Source organism: Bos indicus x Bos taurus, chromosome 13 (genome assembly GCF_003369695.1).
Source record: "Bos indicus x Bos taurus breed Angus x Brahman F1 hybrid chromosome 13, Bos_hybrid_MaternalHap_v2.0, whole genome shotgun sequence".
Lineage (NCBI taxonomy): Eukaryota > Metazoa > Chordata > Mammalia > Artiodactyla > Bovidae > Bos > Bos indicus x Bos taurus.
In genome coordinates this window covers 4,548,340-4,556,745 of record NC_040088.1, presented here as the reverse complement: position 1 = coordinate 4,556,745, position 8,406 = coordinate 4,548,340, and positions in this window count along the sequence as shown.

Below are 8,406 nucleotides of genomic sequence, written 5' to 3'. Positions count from 1 at the left end.
GAGAAGGAAATGGCAACCCACCCCAGTGTTCTTGCCTGGAGAATCCCAGGGACGGGGGAGCCTGGTGGGCTGCCCTCTATGGGGTCGCACAGAGTCCGACACGACTGAAGCGACTTAGCAGCAGCAGCAGCAGCAGGTTGGTCATAGCTTTTCTTCCAAGGAGCAAGCATCTTGATTTCATGGCTGCAGTCACCATCTGCAGTGATTCTGGAGCCCAAGAAAATAAAGTCAGTCACTGTTTTAATCATTTCCCCATCTATTTTCCATGAAATGATGGGACAGGATATCATGATCTTGGCTTGAATTATTTTCCCGTGCCAATAAGAAAGGGTCTAGAAGAACATGGAGAAGAAAAGGAAGCCTTGGAGAGAATGTCTTCCAGATGCATAGACATTTTAGGGTTTTTACCTCCTTTTAGAAGGAGAAAGGGATGACAGAGGATAAGATGGCTGGATAGCATCACTGACTCAGTGGATGTGAGTTTGAGCAAGCTCCAGGAGTTGGTGAAGGACAGGGAAGCCTGGCGTGCTGCAGTCCATGGGGTCACAAAGAGTTGGACATGACTGAGTGACTGAACAACAACAACCTCTTTTATGGAAATTTACAGGCTTAGACCTTTACAAGCAGGGTCATTGGGAAGAGCTGTCTGGACTCCAGGTTGTAGTTCTTAGATGAACCAGTAGGTGGGGGTGAAGGACAAGAAACAGACCAAACTGTAGCCTCTAGTTGGTTGCCGTCCAGGTTGAAGTCCAGGAATACAGAACGCCAGCTTCTGGCGCATTAATGTCTGAATACACGCGAGCTCCAAAAGAGCGGCGTCCGTGAGCATTTATGTCGCATCTGTGCCCAGGACCTCAGGCTTATTTGCTGGTAAATCTTTTCCCCTGTCTTCCTTCCTGCTACTGTGTAAGTCAGGCTCAGTTCTAAGTTCTCTCTTTTCATCCTGATTCCACAGCCACGAGGTGTAGACAGGGCGTCTCAGCATTTCCCACGCACACCGGTCGCCTGGAAAGCTCATTAACGTGCAGCTCCTGGTGCCGTCGGTCTGGTTGGAGCCTGAGTGTCTGCACTTCTACAGGCCCTCGGGTGAGGCTGATGCTGTACTCAGGTCCTTGGCCCTCATTTTGAATGCTGAGGGTTCCTTGTTGTTCTGTAGCCGCTAAGTCATGTCTGACTGTTTTGGGACCCCATGGCCTGTAGCCCGCCAGGCTCCTCGGCCCATGGGATTTCCCAGGCAAGAATACTGGAGTGGGTTGCCATTTCCTCCTCCAGGGGATCTTCCTGACCCTGGGATCAAACCTGTGTCTTCTGAATTGGCAGGCGGATTCTCTACACTGAGCCACAGGGAAAGCCCCTACTCTTTCTTCAGCCTAGTATATAAGCCCTAAGGCCTCATCGTTTCTTTGGGTCTTTGTCCTTATGAAGAAATATCACAGAAAAGTTTTATTAAATCAATTTTTATACTTTTCTCCTGTTTATCTTTTGTAACCAAGCCCAATTGAGAACCTAGAGGGTAGAAGGAAAAAGCTTTTTATTTCCCCTCCCTTACATCTACCACAGAGAAAATCCCAAATATTTCATATTCCATTACACTTGCTGTAGATATCTTGAAATATTTTTTATGTTTCAAAGCCCCAGGAGATTCTAGTGTGAGCAGGGCTGAGAACCTCTGGATAGCTTAAGAAAGAATCTTAGGTTGGCCATGTGTGATGGGTTCTGACTCCATGCTGCTCAGGGTCTGGATTGGCTGTGCCTCTTTGCAAACGTGAACGAAGCTGGGCGTCCCCTCACCTTTGTCTCCACAGGACACTGGTCCCACCTGTGTAGGTGTAGACCAGCGTTTCTCAAACTTCACCGTGTACTCAAATCACCTAGATTCTTGTTGAAATGCAGACTCTGATTCCACAAGTCTGGGTTGGGGCCTGACCACCTGCACTTTTTAAGAACCTGCATTTCTTTCTTTTTAAAAAAAAAAAACAACTCTTTGTATTGGGGTATGGCCGATTAACAAACAATGTTGTGACAGTTTCAGGTGGACAGCGAAGAGACTCAGCCATGCGTATACAGGAATCCACTCTCCTCCAAACCCCCGTCCCCTCCAGGCTGCTGCATAACTCTGAGCAGAGTCCCGTGTGCTATTCAGCAGGTCCTTAATGGTTAACTATTTAAAAACAGCAGTGTCTACGTGTTCACCCCAAGTTCAGTTCAGTTGCTCAGTCGTGTCCCTTTTCGACCCCATGGACTGCAGCACGCCAGGCCTCCCTGTCCATCACCAACTCCCAGAGCTTGCTCAGACTCGTGTCCATCGAGTCGGTGCTGCCATCCAGCCACCTTACCCTCTGTCGTCCATCCCAGACTCCCTAACTGTCCCTGCCCCCCACCCTTCCTCCCGGCAGCCGAAAGTTTGTAGAAACTGCATTTCCAACAGGTGTCCAGGGGTCACAGGTCCATGTTTGGGTGGCAAGGGTTCAAAGCACACTCAGGTTCACTGGAAACAGCCTCTATGGTCACCCCAAAACTATGAGCCGAGAGAGGCTGTGATCAACCCAAAAGCACACCTGCGTCTGCTGAGGCAAATGCAATCCAGCCCCCTCTCTACCAGGTCGCCTAGGCCCCAGGTTTGCAGCAAAAAGTAGCTGCTGAATATATTTCTGCTCAAAAGCCAACGCACACCTCTTGCAGGCCGCACCCATCACAGGCGCTGTCTTATCTGGTTTGCTTTCCGATTATTGGATCCCTCCTGCTTGGGTGCAGTGGGGCTACATTTCGCATCTTTCTCTTCCCTTCTCTCTTCATTCTCTTTTCACTCCACAGAAGCCTGGGTCAGTGTGCAAATGAAAGACCGTCTTCTGGTAAACGACAACTCTTGCTGGGCAGCCTTATTGGAAAGAGATTGAAATAAAAGTTATTTTCTCTCTCTCCTCCTGCGGCAAGTAGAGACAGATTTGTTGAAATTGCTGGAAGGGATGACACTGAACTTTGAGCTTCTAGGAATGCTGTTTTTGAAGAGTATCTCAAATCGCTGCAGTAGCAGCCAACGGCCTCTGTTGCCTCCTACTGCTGCTTACGTAGAATGGCTCCAGGGCTGGGCAGTTCAGCACGGTGGAGCAGGGTGGTATGTGATTTCGGCAAGTTTCTTTTCCTAGGTGTAAAATGGGGGTACTGACTGCTTGCTGAGCTGGACATACCCTGTTATCCCCCCAGACCCATTCTCTGCCCTGAGAGGCTGATCACTAGGGCCTGCACCCTTAACTGTCTTCTGGCTTTGGGTTGGGTTTGCAATGGGAGGTACCTGCAGAAGACACGTGCTGTTATTTATTACCTGTTCCATCCTTACTATAGGCGGCAATTGTGCATTTCTCTCTGCCCACCGCTCCTGCCAGGAAGATGCTTCTACAGCTCCAGCCCTGAAATGTTTGCTAATTACTAATTATTGCTTTTCAGCTCCAGATTCAACCCTTCAATGCCAGCTCTGCCATGATGGCCAGTTCCTTTTCAGCATCTTTCCTTTGCATCGAGTGCAAAGGTTTCTCAGTAGAGGGCGCTAGAGGAACGCTGCTTGGCGGCTTCTGTTTTTAGCCTCTTTAACTTTCTTGAAGAAATGGGAGTAACAGACCACCTGACCTGCCTGCTGAAAAACCCGTATGCAGGTCAGGCAGCAACAGTTGGATCCAGACATGGAAGAACGGACTGGTTCCAAACTGGGAAAGGAGTACATCGAAGCTGTATATTGTCACCCTGCTTATTTAACTTGTATGCAGAGTACATTGTGAGAAACGCTGCGCTGTCTGAAGCACAAGCTGGAATCAAGATTGTTGGGAGAAATATCAATAACCTCAGATATGCAGATGACACCACCCTTATGGCAGAGAGCAAGAGGAACTAAAGAGCCTCTTGATGAAAGTGAAAGAGGAGAGTGAAAAAGGTGGCTTAAAATTCAATATTTAAAAACTGAAGATCACGGCGTCCGGTCCCGTTACTTCATGGTAAATAGATGGGGAAACAATGGAAACAGTGTCAGACTTTATTTTTGTGGGCTCCAAAATCACTGCAGATGGTGACTGCAGTCATGAAATTAAAAGACGCTTGCTCCTTGGAAAAATAGTTATGACCAACCTAGACAGCATATTAAAAAGCAGAGACATTACTTTGCTGACAAAAGTCCGTCTAGTCAAAGCTATGGTTTATCCAGTAGTCATGTATGGATGTGAGAGTTGTACCAAAAAGAAAGCTGAGCACCAAAGAATTGATGCTTTGACCTGTGGTGTTGGAGAAGATTCTTGAGAGTCCTTTGGGCTGCAAGGAGATCCAACCAGTCCATCCTAAAGGAAATCAGTCCTGAATATTTATTGGAAGGACTGATGTTGAAGCTGAAGCTCCAATACTTTGGCCACCTGATGCGAAGAGCTGATTCATTAGAAAAAACCCTGATGCTGGGAAAGATTGAAGGCAGGAGGAGAAGGGGACAACAGAGGACGAGATGGTTGGATGGCATCGCCGACTCGATGGACATGAGTTTGAGTAAGCTCCAGGAGTTGGTGATGGACAGGGAGGCCTGGCGTGCTGCAGTCCGCGGGGTCACAAAGAGTCAGACACGACTGAGCGACTGAACAATGACAACTTGCTGTCCAGGAGTTGAAGCATGTTTCCAGGACCCTGCCCATCGGAACACTGCCTCCTCAGGGCCTCACTGATTGACTCAGAGATGTGCAGGTGGTCTGGGTACCAATCAGAGTGAATCTCTGGGCTTAAGGCAGGAGGAGCTACCCCAAAGATAGCTTGCTTTTTCCTGTTTGACCCTTGAGAAGATGCGGGGCTGGGCTGCTGCAGCCGTGTTGTCACCATGAAGGGAGAGTCTTGAGCTGCCTGGTGGAGCAGGAGTGTTCACCATGGGAACATGACAGGTTGGGGACCAGCAGACGGGAGAAGCATGCCTCATGACACTGCGTTATGTCCTTGGGACTTTACAGTGATGTGAGTGTATAAGTGTCCTCTCTATACATTCCTTTCTCCACCACCACATTCCTTCCCACTCACCCATCACTGCTACTTAAGCCAGTTTGAGTTGGATTTTCTGCTATTTAGAAACAATAATTTAGAAACAAGCTATTTAGAAACAATAATTTAGAAACAAGCAATCCTGCCTGACAGAATATCCCTTTCATTTTTTTTTTTTTTTTTTACAAAATGGCTTTAGGGAAAAAAAAATACTATCACTAAGTATCTACTCTTTGCCAAGCACTTCACTGCATTATCTCATTTAATCCTCTCCCCATCCCCTTGCAGCCCTTGCAGGGAGGAAGGAAGGTGTGCAGTCCTTACCCTCAGTCTGTAGTGGAGGGAAACAGTGCTCAGAGAAGACAGGTAACTAGCTCAGGGCCACCCGGCCGGCCAGTGATGGACTCGGGTGGTGGACCCAGCAGGGCGGCAGGCAGTAGTCCTCCTTACGTGGCCAGAGCCGTGCGCCACAGCAGAGGGGGTCCACCCTGGCTGCGGAGGAGGCAGGGCTGAAGTCCAGCTCCCCGAGTAACTGTAGAGGAATGCAGCCCCCCACATTCACTCTCTGCTAATGAAAAGAGCCCCAGATTATGGCTCTGCCAAGTCTTTTGGAACGAAGTGCGAGCACGCATTTGTAATTAGCAGCCAGTGTGCAGACAAATGGGAAATATGCCAAAGTCCCTTGAAATGTTATAGAAAGTCAGGCCAAAGCCTGCTTCCGTTACCTTGTGTATGCTATTACTTTATCAGACCTAGGTCATTGTTTCTGGCTGAGTTTGGAGAGACTAGTAAACCGTCTTAGCAGTAGCTCCTATTTGCGAGCGCTGGGGGTGGCCAGCTTCTGTTCCTGATGCTTTGTCTTCTTTGCTTCATTTAATCCTCATGTCATCCCAGTGTGGTGGGGGTGACTGTTCCTTCCTTTTTTTTTTTTAAACAGAGGACGAACTAGATGTTCAATAACTTGCCCAGGGACACACAGCAAGGTAGTGACTTATCACAGAGTTGAACTTGAGATTCTCTGGCTTCAGTGCCCAAGTTCCTCCTGTTTGTCCTAGGACTTGCAATCCTTCCTGCTCCTTCAGGGTGTCCCGATCACATAATAGTACGTGTCTGTTCGGTGTGATTCAAATTAAGAAAGTTATGTGGACTGACTCCTCTGAAGACCAGTGTGCTAACCTCAGCTTGAAGATGCTTTTGTTGATAAAGGTGTCTTGATCGATGCTAAATGTCACAGGATCGTTCCTGGACTTCTAAGTCAATTCCAGTATGTATCAGTCAGTTAAAAATGACCGCAACCTAATTTATTGGATCACATGAATGAAAAACCCAGGGGAAGGGATGGCTTCAGGCACCGCTGGATCCAGGGGTTCCTAGTGGACATTAGAACCTAGTTTCCCTCTTTCCATGTCTTGGTTCTGTTTCTTCTGTATTGGCTCCATTTCTAGGCTCCTGTATATAAACCATTCAGGTTTGTGTCCAGCGAGGAAGAGAGAGGGTCTTTGATGATAGGGCTTATATAAATCCCAACACTGATTTGGAGAATGGAGTCCAGGATGTGGCAGCCCTAAGATGCCCCCAAGGACCCAGGTACCAAGTTCCTGTTCTGCTATCCTTGGTACGTGGCTTATACCTTTAGAGTCACCTCACTGTCCAATAGGGCTGCAAGAGACCTAACAATCACATCTGCATTCCAGGAACAGAGAGAACAGAAGAAGGATCATTTTCTCCCTCGTTAAGAGCCTTTTCAAAGCCCCTACAAGTCTTTGCTTTTATCTTACTGGCCAGAACTGTTTTCATTTGGCCATATCTAGCTGCAAAGGAGGCTGGAAAGTGCAGCATTTCTCTCAGAGGCAGTGCACTTGGATAGAACTGGGGCTTGTTAGTAAGGAGGAAAGGGAGAATGGGCGGTACATGAGCCCCTAGAGTTTCTGTCCCAGTGGCCATTGCCAGAGGCTGGGGGTGGATGCTGGGAAGGCAGACCACAGGCGCCCGCCCAACTGGGCAGTTAGTGTTGTCCTGGGTCTAACAACTCCTCCTCAAAAACGATGTTTTTGAAATAGTTCTGGATTAGAGGTCAAAAGTTCTGATCGCTGATTTCAGCTCTGCCACTAACTGGCCATGTGGTCACATACACCTCATCTTGCCTCTTGTATCTTGGTTTCTCCACCTGTAAAATGGGAACAGTAGGCACATCAGCTGGATCTGCCTCTGATTGCAAGCAGAGAATGCCTGACGAGCAGTAAGGTGACCAGCTCATCCTGGTTTTCCTGGGACTTTTCTGAGTTTAGCACTGAGTGTGTGTGTGTGTGTGTGTGCGCGCGCTCAGTCGTGTCCAACTCTTTATGTCCCCATGGACTGTCAGGCTCCCCTGCCAGGCTCCTCTGTCCATGGAATTTCCCAGGCAAGAATACTGGAGTGAGTTGCCATGCCCTCCTCCAGGGGATCTTCACACCCAGGGATTAGAGCTGCATCTCTCATGTCTCCTGCATTGGCGGGCAGGTTCTTTACCACTAGCGCCACCTGGGAAGCCTTTAGCACTGAATGCCAATGCAGCGTCCTGGGAAATCCTGAGTTCTAAGCAAACTGGGATGGTTAGTTCACCTAAGTAGCAGTAACTTAGATCAGAAGGGCATTTTTGGGACTTCCCTGGCGGGTCAGTGGTTAAGACTCCACCCCAAGACTTTGTTAGATACCGTAAATCTTGGTGTTTGGGGATGTACTTTCAGCTGGGCCTTCCAGTTTATTCTCCTCTGAAAGCAAAGCCCGGGAGAAGGCAATGGCAACCCACTCCACTACTCTTGCCTGGAAAACCCCATGGACGGAGGAGCCTGGTAGGCTGCAGTCCATGGGGTCGCTAGGAGTCGGACACGACTGAGTGACTTCACTTTCACTTTTCACTTTCATGCATTGGAGAAGGAAATGGCAACCCACTCCAGTGTTCTTGCCTGGAGAATCCCAGGGACGAGGGAGCCTGGTGGGCTGCCGTCTATGGGGTCTCGCAGGGTTGGACACGACTGAAGCGACTTAGCAGCAGAGAGCAAAGCCCAGCCGAGCAGCCTTGGATGCGTAAGACTGAGTAACTGAGGGCAAAGAATAAAGCTGTCGCGTCTCTTCTGCCAGTGCCTCTCCTTTCCCCACAACTGTCCCCAGAAACCTTGGTTAACTCTCACTGCTGAGTAAATTTTATGCCTATTTCAAAAACCCCTGAGCTTCTAAAATGAGACATTTCCCATTTAATCATCCTTATGGAAAAACAGCTTCTATCTATTTAGCAGTGGTTCTGTTAAATGGGGTCACACACCACCTCCTTGGGCTTGTCCTTATTACATAGCTGTATCATTTAGAGAATGAGTCTAAGGACTTCTTTATGGGGTCTCATGTATATAGAGTAATAACATGGGGAGTACC